A 27,306-nucleotide genomic window follows, 5' to 3' on the forward strand; every position below is an offset into this window, starting at 1 on the left:
AAGAGGATGAGTAGAAGTGGTATAATTGCATCTTGTTTTTTCTTGGTTATTATCAGGAGCAAAAGACTAGTAAAGGTCACAATAAGTTGAGCTGTATTTATTTGCTGTAAATTTCAATCATAAAATCTGAGCAAGACTCTTGTCTTTAGTAATATGAACTGAAGACTGATTATGTTCAGATAGTAAAAGGTAGAAATAAATGTGCTTCTTAATACTCAATAGTAACAAGAAATCATTATCCAATATTTGTAAAATACATGTAAGATGTTACTACTCTGTGTGTAATCTGTGTGTAACACCTGGTTGTAGAGGGACAGGACAATTTTTTTGAGCCTCTGGTGGATTAGGTTGCTTTACCCAGATAGTGTATGTGAGGAGAATATGGTAGCCCACAAAATGTCCTTCCTATGAGAAAGCAGAGAGAAGAGGGCCTAGACACAATGGAAATGAGATTTCATCTCCATGGAAGCTTGGAAAAAACCTGATCTCTCTCATGACTCTGAGACAAATGAAAGAGCTATGGCCCAAAGAGATAACTGCATGTGGCAGATTTTACACCAGAAATATGCACAGCTAAGCCTATCAGCTCCCAGTCATCAGTGAAATGGTAAGAGTTGTTGATGAACCTTGACTCCACACCGAAACAGTTCTACTAACAAAATACACAGGCCTGGGGCATGGGTGTAGAGAAAGGTGTTACATGAAGCAGTAAAATGTAGGTATTTAGGACTGAAATGAAACCTGAGAACTTTTTGGTCCCTGGTGGAGACAACACCACAGAGCACCTCTGAAGTACAATGCTTTTGTTAGGTAGTTCCTTGTTCCTTTCTCTGCAGATATATACAAAACTTTTAGTAGCTTATGTTCATGGTGGTGACTGTTGACACAATGCAGTCCTGATACTTTAAAACAGACACAGATCAAAAACTTTCTCCTTGATGAAGCAAACCTCACAGCAGATATGTGGAAACATGCAGATGTAACTCTGAAATTGCAACCAAGTCTGATTTTCCACCTAAATTCTTATTTGGAAGGCTCTAAAACCAAAAAAGGAAGAATATTTACCTTTTAAATGGAAGATGTAAAAAATATGAGCCGCATCAAAACTGTGGAAGTGCTACACTGTGCCTGAATGTATGCTGACAACATATCAGGATGAGACCTAAATGCACTTTGTCTCATACAGCATCCTTCCCTCTCCTCCACTGCTTCCTCTTCCATTGGATGAAAATGTGGGTTGTGCCTAGAAAAGGATTTACCGAGAACTCTGCCTGTTCATGAGAGCAGATTTATGGGGACACAACATAAAGCATACACGGCCAATATATTGTCGCTGCTCATGCTTAACTGGTTAATATTTCAGAGGTACTTCCATTAAGAGCAATGCATAATAACATACGTTAGTAAAGGTGGAAATAAATGGTCCAAACTAGATTACTGTTTCTACCTGATTAACATAATTTCTTCCAGCCTAACCAGGATCAAAGTTTAATCTCTTCAAAGCTTGTCTTGTATACATACATCTGCTGCACTTGACATTTTAACCAACATCTGTTTTCACTTATCTGATGTCTCTATTTCATTCTGCTAATGCTGAGAATATGTTCTTGTGTGCACATGGAATTTTATCTTTCTGCCTTCCCAAGTCAGTGTGGACATCTGGTGTTCATGAATATTTACTCTGCCCACTGATTTTGAGGAAGGACGGTGTCACTGTTCAGAAAAGGAAGTTAAGGTATATTGAAGTTTTAACCTCTTTGTTACAGGAGGCAGGTAGTTGTCCAGAGAAATATTTTTGTAGAGTGGACCGTGAATAACACTTCTAAGCAAGGATTGCTTCTAATGAGTTAGACAGGACAGTATGTGTCCTTAGTATGCCAATAGGAAAGTCAAACAGGATTTGAGGTTTACATTTTTCCTTATCTTTCTTCAGTGAGGCCAGATTCATCTTTGATTCTCTGAGATAAAGGCTGGCAATAAACTCTTAAGCGTAGTTTGTCTGGCCTAGATGTAAAATAAGTTAAAGCATTTATTTTAAGTTCTGATTTTAAGTGTCAACAATCTCTGCTAGTAACTTTGGACAATTTGTTTCAGTGTGGTTGATGCAGTGTGTGATATGAACAGAAACAGGGTCAGAAGGGAAGTTTTCCTTGGCACTAAGAAAATAGGGAAATATTTATTATATGAGTGGAAAGGGCTTGTCTTTCTCCTATATTTATTGCAAACAATTCTACTACTAAGGGTACTGTTATTTAAAGGTCTGTGTCAGGATAAAACTGTGCACATACAAGAAGAAACAGGGAATCTTGGCAGCCCTTAGCATAAATTTATCCTCTCTCCAAACAGCATTAACTGGTACAACCATTTTCCCACAAACTGAAAAAATACTACCTTGTAAGAAATGACAGTGAAGATCTACAAGACACATTTATAAATACACAAAAAAGCTCACTTGTGCAGTCGAAAATGGTACTAATCTCATTCCAACTGCATAGCAAATGCACTGAGTCAGCAAACACCATTTAATCACAATATTTTAATGGAACAGAAGAATATTAGTTTTGGCACGGGGGAAAAGAAATTCTCTTGTTACTAGAATAACCAGCTGATTGAGCATATTCTGGTTAATTGGAAAAATCCAAAGGCTCATCTCTCTAACCAAGAGCAAGTTTAACAATACAGGTTGAATCTATACAGCCAAATTCCCTCTCAAAGAGAACTGTCTCATCTTTGTTACCTATTGGGAACACTTCAAGCCCTCTGCAATCTTGAGATGAGATCATTAGTGTAACTGCAGTTATTGTCTTACATTGTAGTTTTTGCAAACCAGGGTGTGAGCCAAAAATTGTGTCAGGCAATAGAGTAACTATGATGTGCAGTGCTACATGCTATGTGTGAAGCCATTTGGTGATCATATTGAACTTGCTACTACAGATGTAGCCACAGAGATTATGATTAGGGATTTGTATGTGGTTAGAAACAAAACAGTACCTAGTAAACAAAACAAACAGTAGAAAGCAAACTATACAATTTTACAGCCATAATTTGCTACATTTAACTGGTAGCCCTGCTCTGGCTGGGCATGTTGGTCTAGCTAGTTGGTCTAGGTCCTCCAGAAGTGTTTTCCATCTAATGCAGTTCTGTGCTCCCTCTCAAGGTTGAAAGGTTAAATTATATTAACTTAGAAATACTGGCATTTAACAATGAAGAGTTTTCACTGATCTACAATATCATTCATGACATGAAAATATGCCAGGAAATAGATTACTCAAAATTTACTTCTCTGCAAGATAAAGATGTATATAAAGATGAAGTGTCATCAAACCTGGAGCACTTACAGTAGTGTCCTAGTGGTTTTTAGAACTATCGCTCCCAAGAGTGAATTTTACAATAGGTTGTGAAGAACACATTTCATAACATTACACTTCCATGATGCTTCCTGTTTTGATTCAGTGCAAGCTGGTTTTTTAGTCCTCCAATATGTAACAGGGAAAGAATTCAAAGCAAGGTTAAGTAGTAGTTTGTGTTACTACAGTGTGGTAAGTACAAATAGTTGAGATGATTTTCTTTTGAATATTTAATTATTTTTATTTATTTTTTTTTTTTGGTCAATCAGACAACCTGGTGATTGTAGCAAGAGCAATAGATCTCTTTATTTCTCCATATTATACTAAATAGGTAACAATCATGACTTCAAGACACAAGTTTTCTTTAATGGGCTTAATTTTTATATCATATAAATATTCAAAAGTTAGCTGCCCAAATCTAGGATATATTTCTTAGATTTCCTTTTTTGTAAACAACGAATATTTGCTGACTATTTGAGTAACTTCAGAGTTGCACATTTCACCCTAAAATGGATATCCCTCATTATCTCATGAAAGGGAGAAATTGTGACACAAGTCCAAGGCACAAAAATTCTTTAACAGCTCAAGAAAATAGGGTTTGCATATGCAGAACAGTTAAAAGAGTATTTTCAAGTGGTTAAAAGGACATGGTCAAATATTTTAAAATACTTTGCTGTCCATGTTTAACTCCTTTATTTCATTCTTTGTTTATAAATATCATAATAGACAAGGAATGCTGGAACTGCTCTATAGAATCAAACCAAAGTTAAACACATTTTGGCATCCTGACCTTGGAAGCAACTCCAATGCTTAGGAAATGTAGGAAGTGCTGGGTGATCCACCTTTTAGTCAACTCTTGATTTCCGGTAATTAGCCATTTAAAATTTTCCCATAAAAATTACACCTGAAGTGTAGTATTTAATATTCACTACCAGCCTAAATGCCTGAGAGAGGTATTAAAAATGAACATATTTGCCCGTTTGATCTCCAAAATGACAGTAACAAAGAATTCAACACTGCATTCAACATGTGCTGTGTGAGAAAAAGTGTTTGTTTATTGTATATCTGATGAACTTTTGATGACAATCCATAATTATAATGTTAAAATAAAGATAATATGATTCATAACCATATTTACTATATCTTTTTCAAAAATATACAGATCTTGATGCTATTTCTCCTCACTCATTCATACCTTTTCAGACTCAGTTGCATTTTATGTGGGTGATACAACATATGTCTAATTGTTCTTCGTTGTAACATTTTTTTCTAGCTCTGTCATAGTCTGGTTTTAAATCAGAGATAATATTTTTAAGGTAACATTCTAGGCATTAGTTATTTATTCAAGTCATCTGTGGATATTATACTTTTCCAGAGACCTGTCCATATTGACTGGAGTTTTCTTTCTCTATACCCAAATTAGAGATTATCACTGTTAGTACGTTCTGGGGGTGTTTTTGTTTTCCTTTTGTGTGCATTATTCCATGCTTACTAATGTTAAATTTCATATGTTATTTCATCCTTGAGCCACTGACTGTGGAGAAATCCTCTTGAGCTCCTTACAGACGCTTTTGATTTTGACTATGTAGAGTAATTTTGAATTATTTGAAAACATCACTGCCTTTTTATTTATCATGTTTCCAAACATTTAGGCATATATTGAGCAGCCAATGTCCAAATTTAAGAAATTCATGTGAGAGCTTGTTGAAAGCTTTTTGAAAATAGAAGGATAATTAGATCATACTTATCCACCTATTCATTGATACATTGAAAAAGCAGAAAAATTTGTAAGGCATATTTTTCCTTTGCAAAGCTGATATTGACTCCTTATCAATATTCTTTATTTATCCTGTGTTTACTAGTTCCTTTCTTTACATAGGCTTTACCAGTTAGATTGATATATATCAGTCAAAGCCTTAGTTTTCACTGTTTTAAATATATTTCATATTTTTCTCCTTCCATTCCTCTGCCTATGGATTAAAGAAATAGGTTACACATGGTAATAAAATGCTTACAGCTTCATATCAGAGTTCTTTAAAAGTTTGTTGGAAATTATTTAGTTTTATTCAGTTCACTGTACTTTCCTTTTTTTTTTTTTTTTTTTTTTCCTAGATCTCACTTAGGAAAGATTCAGTTGGAAGTACTTCCTCAAATTCATATTTTAAAATTAAGACCTGATTTGAGAATCTTCCAGATTACTTTTGGGTTCAGTCAGATTTTAGAAATTCACTTCTTTATTCCTCAGTTTTCTCGTGACAACTTACTGTATGAGTTCCTCACATTTTTTTCATTGTCTGCTGATACTTTTAACTCTCTGACAAGCCCTCTGCTTTTGATATGTTTGGAAGGATTTTATTTTGAGTCTTTACACCTCAAATATAGATTCTTGATGTGCTTCTTGACCTGACATTATGGGTTTAAATCTGAATTTCCAGGTTTATGCTCAATTGCATCTTTCATGGACTCAACTTGTAATTTTTGAGGCCTATTTCTCCCATGAATAAAGTCCATTTTAAGACTCATGTATTCTATCATTTCAATTTCTTAATAATTATCTTTCTCACATACATTTACCTCCCCTTTTCCGTAAACTTTGTCAATCTTTTTCTTCCTACAAGGTGCAGAACTAAAATATATTATGGTGATCGTGTCTACCAAATAGCAACATGAAGGTTAATCAAAAAAGTGGTCAGTGAATTTTATTGTGCTCTCTAGAATAATACGTCTCTTCCCCCACAGCTGTCTGGTAGAAACTTCCAAAGGGTTTCACAGTTCCTTTTGTACACACATATAGCCAAGATTAGTGCAGGAGTTGCCTTTTTTCCTTGTGGTGTGGCTGATCCTCCAGGAAAAGGTAAATTATACTGTATAAAAATGTAACACTCACAGCTCGACTTGAATTTTACCCAGTATACATAGGAGTTATTGAAAACTCTAATTATTTTTGTGTTTCAATCTTTGCAGATCCCTGATTTGTCTTTGTATATCATACTTTATGCCTATAATAACAAGTTTGAAAGCAATAGAAACCCCTGCATATAGTTATCTGGAGATTTCTATTTCTTGATTAATCTGTAGTAAGTTCTAATTCTACCCAGTTCTTTCTGTGTATGAGATAATTTCAGAAGTACTCATATCCCAAAAGAGTACTTATCTCTATTGCAGAACACACACTAAAGAAGGAATTTTTGTGACATAGGAACTAACCTAAACTATCCAGTATTTTCTTCCTTAAGTCATTCTTACTAGCATAAAAAACAACAGATAATATATGGGGAAGAAAAAATGCTTAAGATAGGCATTTGCTATTATTATTATTACTGTTCACATTAAAGTATTCAATCAGTCAATCAAATTAAAACTTTGGTTTTTTCACTGTAGTCATTAGTTGAGGATCCAACAGGATTCTGTTGGAAAACAAACATATTCTTTTTTTCTGTGAAAGATACTTGGATTTTCAAACCTTCTCTTTTAGCACACTAATTTTCTTTTATTATTTCTTTGACATCAGGAAATTGTGACTTCATTTGATATATTTTGTAATATGTAACTGAACACACAATTTTATTAGCATTATAAAAGCTCAGAAATATCCATTTAATACCTATGGTATTAAAGTTTCCACTTTCTTGAATATAATATTTAATTCCATATTTTTTCAGCTGACAGTGTCAGGTTTTTTTTTTTTCCCCATTTGGATTCCTATTATTTCTTTGTTATTTTACTTTGCTAACTTTTGGGGTGTTTGCTTTGTTGTCTTTCTGATTTTGATTCCATATGAAATAACATTCACTTTCTGCTCCATCAGAACCATTCAAGAAAATCCAGATCACTGAACATGTCATGAATCACTAAAAAGGCAGATTTCATTAAAATTTTTTTTTAAATAAAATATCTGAAAATATTAAGATTTGGATTTATTTTTTCATAAATATTTAACATTCTCCTTCAAAACAATAATTTTGCTGGAAGTGTGCAGCTAATCCTTTTCAAGGACATTTAAAACAAAATATTTACTAATACGAGTTAAAAAATTATGTTACAGTGGCTCTGGTTGACCTTACTATGTTAGGTATTAAACTGTTATCAAAGATAGTGAGAAGACCATAAAGCCTTACAAAGCAAGATGATGGTGCCAAGCGAGTCAAACAACATGAGATTAAACACGTAACTGATTTTATTATTCTAGAATAATAACATGAACTCATAATGGTTGGGAAGAAAAAACCCCAAATTATTGAATCTAGTCTTTTAACAAACATCACTTCGTTGACTAAACCATAGGTCTAAGTGCTATGTTCAGTTGTTTTTTGAGCATTTCCAGGGATGGTGATTTCACCACTCCCGGGAGGTCATTTTAACACTTAACCACCCTTCAGTGAAAAAATCTTCCTGATGTCCAACCTGAACCTGCCCTGGAACAGCTTAAGGCCATTTCCTCTTGTTCACCAGTTGCCTGATCTGTTAAACCTAACACATCTGAATTATTTGAAACTGACATTTCTCCTCTTCAGCAGGTATGAATAGTCAATGTTCTTTTGACAACAGCAGAGAAATGAGTCTTACAGACAACTTAGGTGTAGATAATGTGAATCTTCATAAAAACGGTTTGGGATCACTCCCTGCATAAGAAGCAGTGTGAGAAAAAGGTTTTCCAGCAGTGGTAAGTAATTTTTTTTATGTTATAGTATATTTGGCACAAAAATTAAATAGAGTGTCATTTTTAATAAGAAATTCAACCCATTTCCAGTTACAAATTTCTTTAATAATTTTCTAATTGAGCTAAGGAAAAAGAAATACATTGGGCTTGATTTTCTAAGATTGATTTTCTAATGTTATTTGACGTATTTGTTGTCATATCTCCTACAATATTATGTAAGTACAAAGAGAAGAGAAATTATACATGTGATTACAAGTGGGAGCTGGACCAGCAGAGATATACTGAAGAGAAAAACTTGGTAACAATTCCTCTATGGTTAAAGTTCAAAACTTTAAACATTCATTAAAACAGGACTGAACAAGGATTATAGTCTCAGAAGTATAATTTTATTCAAAAGTGTAGACTGGGAGGAAACACAGAAATTACACTTTTTCATACTTATAAAATACAGTTTAATTCTAAATTCACTATTTACACATAAATGAGTAATATAAGAAAATCATATTATGACATAGAAATCATGAAAATATTGACTACTCATCCCTGTTCTCTTATATACACAGCACACAGTGAATATTTGAGATAGATATTAAGATGAAAATGTCAGTGGAAAACATAGTGAGGTAGGCATTGCTTCCAGTTCTGTCTTCCTTCAGCCAGATCTCGATCCTTTCATACTTTCTTTTTCTCATCTGGAGAACAATGGCTGCTGGGAAGGCTCCCAGGAAATTTTTGGGAGACAAGACAATCAGTAGGACCTACTATAGCAGATTAATGAAAGAGCAAGGGGAGGAAAGATCACGTTTTTCAGACTAATACAGAGAGAGGAAAGAAAGACATATAAGTCAAGGAATAACAATGCAGTAAGTACCATCTCACTATTCAAAGAAGAATCCAATTACTTGTGGCTGAGGTAACACACATCAGTCTCACATGTTTTCCAGAAGCTTCACCTCTTGGTCTCTGACCTCACTTATTTGCTTTTATAGGATCCTATAATGGGATTTTATAGGTGAATATCCTATAAATAATCCTATCACAGGATTGCTCAGGCTGGAAAGGACTTCATGACTCTAGTTCCACCTCTTGGTCGGTGCTGAGGTCAGATCTGGTGTGACATCTAATTACTCAGGGCTTTGTCCAGTTTGGTTATGGATGGAGGACACAGTACCTGAGCCTAAGCAGCCTCTCTATATAGTCTAAAAACTCTCTGGCTTTGCCCAGCCTTCCTCTTTCTCACTGAATTCCCTGTGGCAGCAAAAAAAACCAAAAAAAATAAATCATCTTTCTCTATAGGGTCCAAAAATGACATCATGTATGTAGCTAGGTAAGTCACAACAGTGACTTCATAATGTTAGAGGTAGAAAAAAGGTGATTATCGCATTGCATCAATTCACATTACAGCATTTTTTTCAGACATTTTCAGGCATCTTTGTATGAGCTTGCCACCTAAGTTCTCTTTATACCCAAAACGGAAAAAGCAGAGCATGTATCATGTTTCATTCATGCGCTGTAGATGACTGAAATAGGTTAATCTAATTGTCATAGAACTCCATTGGATATATTTTCCGGTTGATCTATTGCTTGAAATTTGCTATGAAACTTAGTACAAGTGTCTTGGTTTGAAAGACAGGTATCTACTAGGGAGGAGCAGGGCCTCTCTAGGAGTGGGGAATTCCAATCCCTTCCCTCCAATTTATTATAATTTAGAAGATTAAAGAGGCTTTTCAGTCAGAGGTATGGGGAAAGGAATAACAGTTCTTTACTAGTAAGTATAACAAGGCAAACAAACAACAACTACAGCATTAATAATAAACAGAACCAGGAACCTCGATGGGCTTTGTTTCACAAAGCCTGGAGCAGTCTGATCTCTTGGGACCCCGAGAGCACCAAGCTGGAGCAGTGGAAACTCCGGGGCTAGTAGCTGGTAGAGCGGGGCGTCCCCAGCAGGCAGGGGGGATGTCGTGGCAAAGTGAGCAGTGCTGAAGAAGCCGCGATGACTGGACAGGGCTGGCCCAGCTTCAGCAGGGCAGGAGAAGGGGGCCTCGAATTGCTGGGCACACGAGCAGATGATGGTAGAATTCTCAGGACTGGACTTTCTGTTGACAGTGGACTCCTCCAGCAGCAAGCAGCAGCCTGACTGTCCTCTCCGATGCCAAGAGCAGGAACAGAGCCCTCAGCTCCCCCAGCACTGTCCTTTTCCCTCCCCCAAACTTATGTGATTTTCCCCCTCCCTTGGCCACTTCTTTTGTGTGTGTCAAGCACCCTCTAAGCATCAGTATTTAGTCTCTTAGCAATTTATGAGGGAAAAATTCTATAGGGAAAAAAACCCCAAACAAACATACAAAAAACCCCAACAAAACAAAACGAAAAAACCAAAAAAACACAACCAAACCAACCCCCCAATAACAAGTTATTTCATGTTTAACTAAAATTTGTGGCCATTACTTTGTACAGTTTATAAAAATGAACTTCATTAACCTTGTAGACCTGCTGTTCAATTGCACCTCAACAAATTTTCCCAAGACAGGATGCTCAATGTTGCTCCTCTTTTGCCAGTCACATTTGTTTCAATATGTTTGCTGGTGAGGTCACTTCTGATACCACCTAGCTCTATATTAGATATATGTATATATCCATGATATTAAAAAAGTCATTTAGAAGGAAGTCCTGGCTGACTGGTAAAAGGGAAACATAATAATTGTCTTTAAAAACTGAAGAAAAGAAAACCCTAGGACCAGTATTATTCAATATCTTCATTAATGACATAAATGAAAAAATCAAATGCACCATCACCAAATTTGAATATACCACGAAGCTGAGTGGTGTAGTTGTCAAACCTGAAGGACCTGATGCCATCCAGAGAGACCTGGACAGGCTTGAGAAGTGGGCCCATGGGAATCTCATGAGATTTAACAAGATCAAGTACGAAGTGCTGCACCTGGGCTGCGGCAATCCCTGGCATCAACAGAGGCTGGGGATGAACAGATCCAGAGCAGCCCTGCCCAGAAGGACCTGGGGTAGCTGGTAGTGACAGGCTGGACATGATCTGTCGAAGTGACCTCATGACCCAGAAAGCCAAATGTATCCTGGACTGCACCAAAAGCAATGTGGCCAGCAGGTCAGGGAAGGTGACACTGCACTCTGCTATGGTAAGACCTCACCTGAAGGGCTGCATCCATCTCTTCCAACACAGGAAGGACATGGACCTGTTGGAGCATGCCCAAAGGACAGATATCAAGATGATCTTATGAGGAAAGGCTGAGAAAATTTGGATTCTTCATCCTGGAGAAGAGAAGGCTTTGGGATGATTGAACTGTGTCTTTCCAGCACCTGGAGGAAGCCTACAGGAAAGGTGGGGTAGGACTATTTACAAGAGCGTGTAAGGGCAAGTGGCTCAAAGGAGTAATTAGTTCAAATTTAATGAGTAGGTTTAGATTAGATAAGAGGAAAAATTCTTTACTGCGAGGGTGGTGAGGCATTAGAATGATGGCCCAGAGAAACTGAGGCTGTCCCACCCCTGGAATTGTTCAAGGCCTGACTAGGTGGGACTGAGAAATCTGGTCTAGTGGAAGGTGTCCCTGTCCATGTCAGGGGGGTTGGAGCTAGAAGATCTTCAAGGTCCTGTTCCAACTCAAACCATCCTATGATCTATGATATAAAAAGTGCAAGACTGCTACGGCACAACAAAAATTAAAACATGCCAATTCTTAAGTTTTTGAGAGTATTGAAGGATGAACTACTGTTCTTTGGAAGAATTTGATGTTTAGCATTTAAACAAGGATATCTGTTTTTTCTTATACAGAGATTTTGAAGAAGTAGGGAATGTATTCTTACTTTATTGGTTAAGAGTAACTGGTTTATTTCCACATGTCATTTATTTTGATTTATCTCTTAAATATGTTTATCTGATTGGATAGAAATGACAATTCTGATACTATTGTTTTGTGGTTAAAGCCTAACATGTTATTACTATTTTGTCAAATTCCTCTTTTATTTCCCAAGTGCTCATTCAATTGAAAAATTTGGGAAGCACATTTTTGAAAATATTTAACATCTAATATTTCAATGTCACATTGCTGTGCAATTTGCCTATTAAAATAATTTAGATGCCAAGATAGTATTGTCATTTTAACAGGTGATTGATAACAGCTTGTAGACAACTTTGAGATTAGTGAAGATGAAGACAGTTAAATTGTCAACTGACCATGACATGAACTTCAAATCAAGCAAGTCCTATGGAAATATTAAAGTATTTTAGCTAAATTAGTGATAAGAGTAATAAAATGCAATGTGAATTTAATCTATTGGGACTTTGTTAATTTGTTCATAAGAATGACTGGGACCAAATTATGAAGACAGCATCACAGTTGTGAAGGCAGAGAAAACACGTCAGAGGACAGGTGAGTCACTTTGTGACTCATGGTTTTTGCAACCTTTTAAGACCTTTTAAGTCTGCTTGAACGGTACTTTATAGATGTGAAGTATATCTTGCATGTGAAAAACGGACCTTTGAATCTTGATTACATCAACTAACAGAAAAGCAAGTGCTTTGACATCCCAGATCTCTTTAACAAAAGGTTATATAAAAAGCTCCCACAAAATAATCAAAATCAACCCCCCAAACATCCAAAAGGCCCCCATAACAAGGTGTCCTGGGGTGACACGTAGCGCTTGCTTTGGCGGGTTTGGGGAAGGGTGATGTGACAAACCCTTATATAACTTAATAACTTAAAATTTTTGCAGTCTGGAGTTTGGCCCATATATTTCCTATTTTCAAAAGTCTTCATTATTGTCATTGAACTCCTCTGAGCTAGGAATTTGACACTGCTTTTTATCGATGGTGAATCAAAAGAATCCAGAAACTACTTTATCTCCTCAAGTTTCTCCTATCTTTGCTTAAGAACTCTTAGTTTGACATACTCTACTACGTTGAAATAAATATGATTTAAATAATTTGTTCCATAGATGGGGCAGAATAAGAAACATACATGCAATCAGTTGGCTAGTAAATTTTAACTACAGCTAAGCTGCCCTGACTCAATCACTAATTCATATTCCTATGTACTGAAGCCAGTAATTGAAAATTTTGAAATCTAATGCATGTCTTTAACATATCTAATCCTTAAACACTTTCAGTCTCTACCTTAAATGTAAAAGACAAGAATAAAAACAAAGGTGTGACTCTACAAATAAGGTCAAATATACATTTACTGAAAATATAAGAAAGTGCATATTCACTGAGGTTCAGTAAGGACATAGCATTACTTTGTTGTTTTTCTTTTCAGAAATTGAGTGACAATTCCCCTGAGGAAAACAAGGTAGTTCAAAATAGCATTTAACAAGCTAGTAAATAAACAGAACTACTGCCTTGCTTCATGTGGAAATTAGTCTATTAGATATGCAGGCAACATGATTTCCATGGTTACAAATGACCTGCTAATCTCTTAAATTATCCAGTCATCACGAAAAACAAGCCTACTAAATAATTATGCTAAAATGCAAGAACTGATTCCAACAGTGAAATTCTCCCAGAGAAAGGAGTTTTTTACCTGGTAAAAAGTTGCCCCACTATTTTGATGTAAGCTCAACAATTACTTTCTTTGAAACAATTTGCCATGAACAATTTAATTTTAAATAACATTATTTTATCCATCGTGCTAATATTGTAGATAAGAAGAATAGTAACCTATTGGGCAGAATGGGAGGTCTGTTGTATTTGAATACAAAGTGAAAACTCAATATAGATTTTAATATTCTTTGTTGCAAGGACACAATATATATTAGCCAGATGTGCTTCTATTTCTGGACTTTTCTACAGCTAATAGTCACACTTTTCCATGAAGTAAATTAATTCAGTTTGTTTATATTGAGTTCAGTTTTTCTAACTGAAGGGAAACAAACCAAACAAAAAATATATGTCATTTGAATGATCACTCTTCATCACATATGAACTAAATATATGTCTTCAGAAATTTACTCAGAATTTTCTAAATCTAATGTAAATCTAAAACTGTTCTGAAGTGGCAACAGGAAAAGCTCTTCATGGTCTCTTACATTAGATTGATATACGTATGCAATGACTGCTATGGGATATATATTTCATCATCATAATTTTAAATCAAGTGGTAAATCTGCTTTGCTATCTACCTAAAGACGGAGAAAAAACCATTTTGCTAATGACTGATTCTTTGTATACTACTTCAAATTGTAATTAATCCCAAATGCTTATTAATGTCAGTCCTCCCTTAATGTCTCTACTATAAAACACTGCAACTCCATTAACCTCATTTTTTCCTTTTTTTGGGATCCTTAATCAGCAAACAGCTACACATTTGATTTATTTTATCAGAAAACTTCTATAACTTTACCACAGGCATATAATATTTAATGTTTTTAAAGCCTCAGCACCTTCTAATCTTCATTATATGAAGATTGCTGCAGATGCAAACTAAGTTTATATACCTTACAAATGAAAAGAGATGGTTTGGTTCCACAGTAACCTTTAGTTCCAAATTTGAAGGAAAGTCATAGAAGATGAAATATTTTACAATGTGAATTTTCTGGGGCCTGACTTGAGTGCTGGGTAGAAATAATTGTATTCATTTTAAATGAATTGCCGGCTGATTTCTCTGTGACTTAAGATAACAGTGTGATTGTATTTTGACTTGATTGTTGTTAGGAAAATTAATCCACAAACACCAGAGGTTTATGTCCAAAAAGGAGACAGAGGAGTCCTTTTACTTTATTCGAATAAAGGGAGAGGCCATGGGGCATTTCCCCTGGGGTCTCTCAGTTTTTCGGAGGACGCAGCCTGCTTTTTATCCTAATTTCCCATCCGCATTTCCCTCTCTCGTTCCCCATTGGCAGAGGTACTTCAGAGGCACAGACTTCCCGAAATGCCTAAAACCTAAGATTCCCCTTTTAATGTATAACCCCCCGCTAATTTTTAATTTTTATGGGATTTGTGGGTTTTCCCAATTGTTGCTTTCACCTTTCAATATTCAATTTCATTTACAAAAAAAGTATAGTTTGTTTGTAAAGTCAAGTATCTTCTTTTCCATTCATCAATCAGTAGAATCCTTCCCATTGTTTCTCTTATCTCTCAGTGCTAGTTTTATCTACTAGCAGACTCAGGGCTTGTTTGTAAAGACAAATCTCATTCCTCTCATTGTCTAGATTTCACTTGAATCTCTTTAACTTTCCCTATTTAATAACTGAGTTATATTTTTTAATCAATACCTGAATTATGAGAACTAAAGTCTTTATCTCACATTTTATAGCATGGTCTTTCTTTTTGCCAGTCTTTATTATTTTCCTCCTTTTCAATTTACCATTTTAAAGTACTTTAAGAGAATGTAATCTTTTTCCTAATTTTACTTGGACAATACCACCTTCCATGTGAAATTTTTCACTGTATCCTAATAAAAACTTGCTCTTGCTTTTTTTTTTTTTGCCTTTTTTTTCCCCCCAAAGTAGATTAATTTTCCACCAAAATCTTATTCCAGCAGTTTAGCCCTTCAGTAGTGTTTTTGACATCATTGTCCTTTCTCCTTAATCCTAGGAACTTTTATCAATCATATTTTTCTGTACATTCACCAAAATGAGGGAAAATTATTAATAATAATAATAATAAATAGTAGCACATGGCTGCTGCTCTAGTTGTCTAAGTCACCACTGACAAGCTGGTCCAAAGTTTCTGACATGGTGATTCTATACAATGCCTAACACAATGCTACTCTCATCTTTCAGAAAAGCCTACATCAGTAACTCTGGTAATGCTGGAAATTACATGTATTTGTATTTCTCTGGACTTTTCCAAAAAGCTTCTTATACTTGTGAAACTTACTGCTTTTTTAAAAGCAATTTAAATAAACTTTTAAATAGGCTAGAGTTATAGCATGCTCATTCACCCTTTGTCCTGAGTCCATATTTCCCACCTTTTCCTACTTAACACAGAAAAGGAGATAGTAATTTTACATCTCAAACTGTATTATCTACAATATCTGTATTGTCTCTATAAAGGGATCTTTTATAATCTAGAGGGATGTTTTTACTCATCATAGCATCTCCTTCTGAGAAAGCCATGTCTAATATCCTTAGAACTTAGAGATCTGCTATCTTTGCTCTAGTGGCTATGGTTTCAAGCAACAACTTTTTGTTTTTAAAAGAAGCATATTTATTTACTGTTATTTTTTTATCCCAAAAACTGATTGAGGTGAGGATCTTTCACTGAAACCCACATTTTTATGCTTAACATCTATAGTAGACCAGATTCTGACTCAGACTCAGAAATAACATTTTAAAATTTTCACACTGTATTTCAACAGAGGTTTGTCACTCTAAATTCTGTCTCTATGATATGTTTTATCTAATTAGTCATCTTCATTTTGACCAACAGTGAGAACGTGGCTCTGATTATTCTATCTTTCAGTTATAATGAGGATATATAGAGAAGTTTTACAACATGCCTAAAAGGAAAATGTTGGGCCTCAGCCATTCTTAATGGACTTTTACCCAAAGTAATTTGATTTCTGTTTGTTTGGTCTCAATCAAAATTCAATTTTACGCTGCATACAGTATGATTACAACTATTTTAATTATGTATGCTTTTAGTATAAAGGAAAAAGTCTAGAACATGAGCTTTTTTGAATTTTCCCACTGGAGAATGCCTAAGAATTACTGAGAGAGGAGGACGGAATCAGTTTTAACACTTCATTGGAGCGAAGAGTTGTTTATGACTCTATTCATTTCTGAACGTGAACAAATACTACAACAAAGACATATATTCTTGTCTGTGGAAGGGAAAGACGCTTTCTTCTAATTAAAGGTTGGCTAGACTGCTTCCTACTTAACAAGAAAGAAAATGAATCTAGGGGAGCTAGTTAAGCTAGTCCATATCTTTTGAAAGACTTCAGGGGAAAGATTGACTATTAAACCAAATATGGTCCATTAAAAGAAAGAAAATATACTGTCCAATTGCTGTATAGTTTATTAAGATAGAGCAAGTCTGATGAATATTATAAAGACAGAACTTTTGATACAACCTTGGGATTTTTCTAAAGATTTATCACTGAGTTGTCTGTTTTAGATACTAACTGTTAATATTTGCATATTTACTGTAAGCTGGTTTGAAGAAGGCATAATTTACAGTGATAGGAAAACAATAAAACATTCAATCAATTCCATTTTAAAAATTAAGAAAATATGGACTGGATGCACAAATCATTGGATGGGTTAACTGTTGGTTGGATGAGGAGGCTAAAAGGGTAGCAGTTGTTGGCTTAATATTTGGTTGGCAGCCAATAACAAATAAAGGGCCCAAGGGTCAATGCTGGACTGTTATTATTCAATTCTCATCTGGATTATGAAATGGACTGCACCTTCAGCATCTTTTCAAATGGTACTAAATTAGGACAAAAAGATTGTAGTGCCAAATTACAAAATTCAGTCCATTGAGACCATGATAAAGTTGTAACTGGAGCCAGCAAAAAATGTGAGAAATTCAGTAACAGGAGATGCAAAATTCTGCAGAGGAAGTGATTAAACAATAAAAATTCCATGGATCTGTGCAGCTGGGAAGCAACATCATGAGCATGCCAAAATCCTAGTGGGTTGAAAGAGGAATAGTGTAATCAGCAGACTGAGGGAAGTGAATATCTTCCCATTCAGCATTTGGGGGGGCGGACATTCGTGCACCTCTAGTACTCAGACTCCAGTTTGTCTTCAAACAGGTCAGGGTGGAAATAAACTTTTTCTATTGTAAAATTTATTTTCCTTACTTTCTCCCGTTCCCCTAATTTTATCTCATTTTCCAAATCTGTGTGGGCTTAAGTCCTGCTTGCACAAGAGCGAGTACTACTATTCATCCACAAAATAGAGAAAGCTTTCAGATTTTGTAGGTTAAGAGTCTACCAAACCCTTGTGATATGTGAGTTTCACCCTACACCCACACTTCCTTCTGATGAACAAAGAGCAGAACACTTAATCCATCAGGACCCTTCAGGCCTGTGTGGAACAAACATTACATGGGCTAATGATAAAATTTAAAATGTATCTGCTCCTTGGAACATAATTTCCTTCCTCACTTTTTTCACAAAATATATATGTATATATAGTTACGTAAATCTTTATCCAATTATATATTTTATTATTTATTTTATGTATTTGTTATCTATTTTATACATTCAATTTATATATTTATTTATACTTATTTGTATAATATTTACATATCTATATTTATATGTCTTTAATTACTTTAAATGTACTCTTCTAGAGAACACACAAAAGTTTTGATAATTACTATAGGTGGATAGAATAGCTTGATGCTAAAATCTTCCACTTACGTTAGTAATATAGCTAGTTCCAAAAATTCTACATAATTTTATATATCAAAGCATCAGAGAAAGAAGGAAGAAACTGGGACTAGCTTTTTTAAAAAACTGTGTTTGGTAAGTAAGGTGAAAGCAGGTACTACAATACTAGTGATGTATTCAGAGATTCAGGCAAAATGTCAAAACTTGCACTTTTCCTGGAGCTAAGGACTTTGTAACATTGCTTATAAATTAGCAAGTACTGACCAGGTGAAAACAGCTCTATTCATGTTTTCCCTCAGTGGATTTGTAGCAGCAGTAAATGCTGCAATCCATTCAAGCCTCCAAAGGGTAGAGGCAAGTCTCATACAGAAAAGGCAAGAAATACAGAAATTATCCAGGTGTCATCCTCCCACATTTTTCTTATATCTTCTTTGACTGCAGTCATATAGTGGTTTTGTAAAGTACTCTATTGTCTGATTAGATTTCATTTGATGACCATTTTCACCTCGTGTGTGATGTGCAGTAATTTATACTTAATAAAAAGCTGTAGTGACCACCCTGATACTGAAGACACCAAATAGTTCCCTCCTTGGAATGCAAAAGCACTGTGCTACTGCAAATGTCATAATGTGGCAGCTATTGAGAAATGTTACCACTAAAAGGAGCAACCAGTACACCTACAGTTTCAGATTCCTGAGTAAAATACAGCATAAAATTACATTTTCAAGTACTGTTTTTGGCTGAGACAAGTTGGCAGAAGTCCAATTCTGTTAAAAATTTACTGCTAATAATTGCTGAACTAGAAAGGACTGATATTTTTCATACTGCTTCTGTTTCAACATTCCCTTGCTGTCAGCACTAGCCTTTGTGCTGTTCTAAGGCAATTCCACATCGGGAAGACTGAGGCAAAACACACAGTCATCAGCTAAAATAGTGCCAGAGTTCTTGGGATTCGCCAACAGAGTATAATAACTCTTCTACCTGCCTAAAATTTCACTTGGATTTTTTTACCAAGCAAATCCTTACACTTAAGTGCTCCCTAGTATTGATTGCTTTTCTGTGGTTTTGCATTAGCAGTATATAGTGCAGTGTGTTCATATTATAAGGTGATGAAAGCATATGAAGAGATTGATTTGATTATTTTCTTTAAGTTCCTTTCTTTGAACATCAGATAGTGACAGAGGTGAGAAATATGAAAATACAAGTACTTATCTTGAAATTTGAACAACCAGTTATCTGCCAATTCCCAGACAGAAACTGTTTGTATTGTAAATGAAATATTTCACCATGCTATTTTTAAAGGCATAACCAAGAAAAAGTTTCAATGTTTTTTCTTGCAGACCTTATTCCATGGCCTAAATTCTCTTAAATAACCAAATATTGTTATGATTCTTAATCCTTCTTCACAGATAATTTTTTACTTTTGCCTTTCTTTCCTTCTTCATCACCATTTGTAGCACTGTAACATAAGCTTCTATTTGACAGTCCTGAGGGTGGTTTGCAAGGCTCAAATTCAGCTGTATCTTTTTGCAGCATAGTGCCCACTTTGAATCAGAGTGTAAAGAAGTGACTGTTATGTCTCTGATTCAGGATGCTCTGCCCTGGCGTTCAACTCCATCATCAGTCCATGGCCTCTTGAAAATGTTATGGCTTCTCAAATGTATGTCACAGTAAATGCCAGCTTTTCAGATTTGCTTTGCTCAGATGCATTAGCCTGACTTTTCCAAGGTAAATTTCCCTTTGTTTTTCTCAGCCTGTGCTTTTATAATAGCTTTTGAAGTGTTATTTATTTTTTTTCAGAAGGTGTTTGTTCTTCATTCTGTTTTTACTTTATTTATGAATTTCATTAATGTGATTAGCTTTGATTGATTGACAGTCAAGACTACCTGCAGAAGGAAAAGACAGAGATGTTTCCTAGTTTAATATAGGATTGTCATCTGAGAATATGACAGCTAGCTGAATAGTAAGCTCCAAAAGTCATCCAGAAGTTTTGAAAACACCAGTATCCCCATTTTAGAGGATGAAAAATAAGTTAGTATAAAGATTTAGGGAATTTTGGACAACCTTAATGTGTGTTACTGCATGTAACTATAATGTGGCTAGTATCCAGAGTCATACCCAGAGCCACAGTGACTGTATGGAGTATAAATTGTAAGGCTTTTGAAACAAGGAGCTGCAGGTGACCTTTGTGGAAGAGGCCATGAAATGCCCCGTGCTTATTTCAACAGCCTGGTGCTGGGCTGAGCAGCCCACCTGTCAAGACTGCAGCCTGACAGGGAACACTGTGGTGCATTTTTAAGGAAGAATGGCAGGTCTGAGGGACTGGTGAGGCTCTGGATGCTGTGGAAACATGCAGAAGGATAAAGTTTTAGGAAGACACGGTAGAAAAGAGGCTGAGGAGAAGACAGCTAAAGGCAAGGGTGGATATACTGTCCTGGACAGAAATGACCCATATTGGCTTGGGGACACCTTGTGGATTGGGGACTCCAGCTGTGGGTGACCCTTGTCAGGGAAGGAAGCACTCCTAAGAGACTTCAGCCTTTGGAGAACACGCTTTAAAGCATAGAGACTGCTGAGGAACTGGGTGGCCATGGGTGACCTCTGCTGTGACATATACCCTGAAGGGCTGCAGCTGTGGATAACCCACACTGAGGCAGGGACGCCTGAAGCCAGTTGCCTGTTGACAACACATGTCAGAGAAGTGGAAAATGAAGAAGCCCAAGGCAGTGGAAGAGACAGAGGCATGGAGCAGCAGATAAAAAGCCATGCATACCTACCCTTCTGTGCTGTGTTTTCGCAATATGAATAGGATAGGATAGACTGTATGTAGCCCATGTTAAACATGAGAGAAAATTAGACTAGGAAGTGGTAAAAAAGTAAGTTATGTTTTTTATTAGGTCATCCCACCCCAGTACCCAAAACAATGATGAGAACATCATGTCAGTGAATGATACATTAAAAGAAGTAAAATTACAAAGTTGATGTTTTGTTCAAGCTGAGGTTAGATAGAGTGTAAAATTGTCTGAGAAGGGAAGGGAAAAGACCTAGGCTGAATGGGAACCTCCCTAAGTGATCAGCTGAAATTGGGCAGGGGCAAAATGCTGTACGTAAAACATTCATCATTCACCATGCTGATAATAGGCCTCCTTTTTCAGTCAAGAATCCTTGCACCAAGTAGCATCCATACTATTTAGTATTAGTAACTAGTAATACAAATACTTAGTATTAGTTCTTAGTACTGCAAAAGTAGAGCACAAAGGGTGCATGACTTGAAGCTGGGACTAGGCCCTGCTTCTCTTTTTGTAAGGGAAAATTTTTTATATGTGCATTCTAATAGATTAAAAAAATTCTACACCAAATCCTGAGCAAATAAATGGTGGTATTGACTATATCTAAAGTTATGCAAGAATATGTTAAGGAAATAAAAAAATGAGTAATATAACATTCCAATGGAATGCAACATAATTTTATGCTTTAAATTTCCCTTGTTAAGAAACACAGCAAACAGTGTTGAATGAAATGAATAAACTTTTTCTTTTTCTTTTCCACATAGTGCTTTGGAATGACTTGATTCATAAACACAGATGCTCTGAGTAGTGTCTAAGAGCTGTTCTGTTGAAAATAATCTTATGTGGCTTTAAAATGCCTCATCCACTTTTTCTTGCAGGCAGTGTTCTGCATGGCCTCTGAAAGCTCCACATAATAAAATTAGGATGAAAAAAAAAAAAATAAATGAAGTTGCTAGGTTCATTAAATAGCAAATGGAAAGACAGCTGCCAGGTTGATACATAAGTCAAATCTTCTGTGTGGACTTGCAAGTGGAATGCTGTTAGTGTATTAGCTCCTAAGTGTTTCAGTGTCACATGTCTAAAAGCTGAATGCAGCAGGTAAAAAAGCACATTTATTGTGATACAATAATATCAGAAGGAAAATCCACTTAATCTTCCACTTCAATAAACCTCACAATTCATCTTCTCTGGAAATAGTGCATTAGCTGTGTTTGCTTCTCACAACTGTTTGAGTCTCTAAAATTGTCTTTTCTGGCAACTTACTTTTTTTTTTTTTTTTTTTTTTTTTTTTTTTTTTTTTTTTTTTTTCTTTCTTTCTTTTTCTTTTTTTTTTTTTATTTTTTTTTTTTTTTTTTTTTCCCAGAAAATGCACTCATTATAAGTTTACCACTGCTAATAAAGACCTTATTTGATATTAGTAAATGAAAAGGACTTGCTGTAGAGTGCATGCTGTACTTCCAAGATTATTTTGAGCCTATGGACTACATTGTTACTGTAACTTTTGGTTATCCTCAGTTATCTTTCCTATGACCCCAGGGAGGGAATATAAAACTTCTGGAGCATGTAGAACCCTCAACCCCCCAAGCTTACCCAGAGGCATAGTATTCCATTAGGACAGCAGCAAAAGGTTTGGATAACTGCAGTGGGGGATGGAAAGACTCCCCCAGTGGTCCTGCTTTGATGGCATGCAGGCAAGCTGTGGGCCACAATCTTCTATCCAAGCACTGTCTAAACACAGACAGACACGTTCTTGACACTTAATTTACTGGGTGTATCATACAATGCTGATGTAGTTCTAGTCAGATCTAGTCAGATCTGTTAAACAGAAACTGTGAAATGTGCTCTGTGAATATGATGGGAAAACATGGTCAGGATTAACCGAAAAGGAAATGGGATTATTTTGTTGATTTGAAAGTGCTTTTAATTGGAAAAGAAAATAGCATTGAATATATGATGATATGCACTACTGACCAGCAAGTTTTCTTACATGACTGATGTGGTGGTCTTGGGGTTGAAAGCGCAGAGACAGCCATTCACACTGCTTCAGGGAATAGTGGGTGATAAGTGTTGAATGATTAGTTTTAATCTAGTTTTGGTTCTAGTCCAGCAGCCTTCAGAAGGAAATCACACAAAAGATATTTGGTTTAGAACAAAGTTCTGTCACCTCTGCTTTTTTTTTCAACACTGTAAAGATAGTATTTGAGTGATGTAGAAATATATATGTATTTCAGCAGGTAGGAAACCCACACTTGTGTTCTCCAGATGCAGCATTTATCTAAAGGTTAGTGGGTGATAGGGAAAACTGGTTTGCAGTGTGTGGGTTGACCCTGGCTTGATGCCAGGTACCCACCAAAGCTGCTCTATCAGTGCCCTCCACAAATGGATGAAGGGGAGAAAATACAGCAAAAGGTGTGTAAGTTGGGATAAGAACTGGGAGAGGTCACCCATTGCTTCGTGTCACAGGCAAAACAGACTTGACTGGGAGAAATTAATTGAATTTATTACCAATCAAAATCAGAGCAGGATAGCAAAACAAATCTTGAAACCTCACAGGTTGTTTCTGCCACTGTTGAGGGAGAGGAGTCCTTCCCTGGCTCTAGTGTTGAATTCCTCCCAGAGAAGACAGTCCTCCATGAACTCCTCCAACGTCAGTCCTTCCCATAGGCAGCAGACCTTTGTGAGCTCCTCCAATGTTTTTCCCTTTCCAGAAGGGGCGGTTGATCAAGGACAGGCAGTGTGGGCTCTCCACAGGATCACAAGTACTACCAGCAAACCTGCTCCAGCATGGGCTCCTCTCTTCACAGGTTACAGGACTCTTCTCCAGTGTGGGTGTCCGATGGGGTCAGAGCCTCCTCTCAGGCATCCACCCGCTCCTGTGTGGGTCTGCTCTATGGGCTGCAGGCGGGTCTCTGCATCTTCGTGGTCCTCCATGCAAGGGCACAGCTGCTACAACAGGATCTGTGCCATGGGCTGCAAGAGAATCTCATTTCTGGCACCTGGAACACCTCTGCCACCTCCTTGTCAACTGAACTTGGTGTCTGAAGAGTTGTTCCTCTCACACATGCTCCCTCCTCTATTCTCTTAGTGCAATTACATCTGTGTAATAATACTTTTTCCTAATTAAATATTTTATCACAGAGATGTTGCTACCTTCTCTGATGGCCTTGGTCAGTGGCAGGTTGTCCTGGAGCTGGCTGGTTTTGACTCTGTCAGACATGAAGGAAGTTTCTAGAAACTTCTAACAGAAGCCACCTCGTAGTCTCTCCTGTACCAAAACCTATGCAAATCCAATACACACAGATACTTATTCCGAGAATGTCCCCAAAGCTTTCTGTATTTTAGCTAAAATAAACTGAGACTTTTTTGGTACTTTGAAAAAGACAGGTGATGAATGAACCCAGTGCTAAACTCCCATCTGGAAATGGAAAGTAATACTGACTTTATCTAGCTGCTTTTCTTCCTGTTGTTAATATAAATGAGCTCAAAGACCAAGTGAAGCAGCATTTAGATACCCTAGCCCTGATCTTCAAGACTATTTGGATTCTAGTTTACCATGATTTTTCATGCTTTTCATGAAAACTGTCAGGAACCAAACCTTGTAAAATGCCCCTTTTTCTCCCTAGTGCCTATGTTTTTTAGCTCAAATTCAACAGAGTATCTCAGTGAAAAATGTGCAGCATGTCATCAAAGAACAGGACATTTTAGGATTTCTTAAATTGCCAGGCTAGGAGCTCAAATGCTTGTAGCTTTAAATAATTTTAATAAGACAAACTTTCTTTAAGATAGCTCTTAAAATCAGGGTGAACTTTTTAGATCATTCTGTTATCTGGGGTAAATGCAGAATAGTTCAAATTGAATCAAATTAACAACAACAAAAAATCATTTTGACTACAGTGTCATTGTGGATGGTGAGAGTCTGAAGTCATACAAACCAGCAGAGCTAGAGAAAGAACCAAAATGCATTTGGTTCTTTTAAGTGATAAGAAAATTTGTGACTAAGTAAGCATTCTTAACAGCTATGCTTCAGTCCTTGATCTAGTTGAAAGTGATGAAGTATAAAATAATCTCCCATTGAGGACTGACCATGTGAAATGACAACAGATGAAAGTGACAGTTTTTAAAACCACCGAGGCACAGACAGTAGTGCAATTTGAGGCCTGACATAAACAAATCACTCAAGGAAGAAAGAGAAGCAAGTTTAGGTTATTGCATAATGAAAAGTGTGAATAAATAAGCTTAAGCATCACCTTTCAATAACAAAAATGGGACTATTTTAAAATGAATTAATTTTTTTTCTCACTGAGAAATCTACTGACTTGATTGAGCCTTGGGATAAATATGGATATTAAGAAGTCAAGAGATGGTTCATATTGTGCCCTTCTGGAAATGAAATCTTACTGTCTTTCTTCCACTTGTGTTGTGGAATGTCTTAGTTAAGATTCATATCTGCACCTTGTTCTTACCTCAGTTATATTTGATTAGCATTTGGATTTTAGCATCTTGTAGCAAATTATCAGTCCTTTTAAGCTTATCATTCATCGACAGGTCTCAAGAATAATAGAAAATTTATTTTAGAGTAAATCTGTGAGGTTTTTACACAAATCACTCTCAAAAAGATACTTCTGTTACGGTAAAAAACCTCAACCCCCAAAAAACCTTATTCCTTATTCTAGAATAAAGCAAACTCACATTCTGTTACATTTTAAAATACTACATAATTATTGAGAAACATTTATAAATTAGATTCTTCCACCTGAAGGCCTATGAATTCCTTATAGGAGGACAGCTCTACATTAACACTATTTCTTGGGTAATTTCCAGGTCTCCTTTAGAATGTGGCACAGAATTCCTGACTAGAAATTTTATTTTTTGTTTAATAGATTTTGATACACTTTTTGGTCATGAATTCATCAAATTGATTTAACCTATCTCAGCTGTTAACATGCACAATATTCTAAACAGTAAGTGCTACAATTTAATTGTATGCTACATGATTGTTTTTCCTTTAAACTAATATCTGACTATTTAATTTCATAGCCCTTCATTCATTGTGGGAAACGGTGAATTCCCTAAATGAGTTAAGTTTTTCTATTTTTTTCTTCACCTCATTAGTTATTAAATAAAGCTGTTTTGTCACCCACAAAATTTTCATATTTTTAGGCTTAGAGTTGATTGACTTTATCCTTGTGCAGAAGTTTAAAACCTTTATTTACCTTTGTGGTTTTTCTTTATGTTTTCCCCTATTATATGTTGCCAATTATTGTCTTCAGGAAAAAAAAAAAAAAAAAATCAAAATCAAGTTCAAAATATTTACTTAGTAGCCAAATTATGTTTCCTGCTTATTTTTCTTTTTTTATTTTTTATCTCCTCTTCTAATAATTCTGTGTGGTTTTTTAATGATGTTCACTGAAATTTTGAAGGACCTATTCAGTGTAAATGTATTGAGTTATAGTCACTTCAAATTTATATTTATCTGGATAAACTTACATTTGTTTTACTCTGTATATTATTTCACATTGAATTTTATAGAATCATAGAATGTTAGGGGCTGGAAGGGACCTCAACGATCACCCAGTTCCATCCCCATGCCATAGGCAGGGACACCTTCTACCAGATCAGGCTGCTCAAAACCCATCCAGCCTTGAAAAAGTCCCACTGATGAAGGAGACACAGCTTCTCTGGCTGTGTGATGACCTGTTACATTGTCTCACCAGATTAATTCCATCAACTATTCTGAGTTTTGTGAAATTGTCATGCAGCTTTTTTGAATCAGATTTAATTTTTCTATACCTGTAATATCAACAAACCTTGTCATTTCACTGTTCTCTCTATTCACTGTAATAGACGTAAATGCATTGAGGAGTACAAGTCCTCACACAAATCTCTGAATGTTTCCTTTCTCTAACCATGCGACAAATTTTAGTAATACTTAATTATTTAATTGCATGGAATTTAGCTAGTAAAATGCATACATAATTGAAAATTCCATGGTTTAATAAAGCTCGTTTAAAAATATTTTAAAATGAGCTAAAAAAATTTAAAAACTAGCCATAATATTGCTGATTTGTTGGTTCTTAGTCTTTCAGTTTGTTTTAATGTCTGTTCTACACTTGGAAACATTTTCTCAAACTCGTTTCTTTAAAAAGATCTAGCAGAAGAACTTCCCAATCTCTCTATATAATAAACACAAGAAT

Source organism: Hirundo rustica, chromosome 2 (genome assembly GCF_015227805.2).
Source record: "Hirundo rustica isolate bHirRus1 chromosome 2, bHirRus1.pri.v3, whole genome shotgun sequence".
Taxonomy (NCBI): Eukaryota; Metazoa; Chordata; class Aves; order Passeriformes; family Hirundinidae; genus Hirundo; species Hirundo rustica.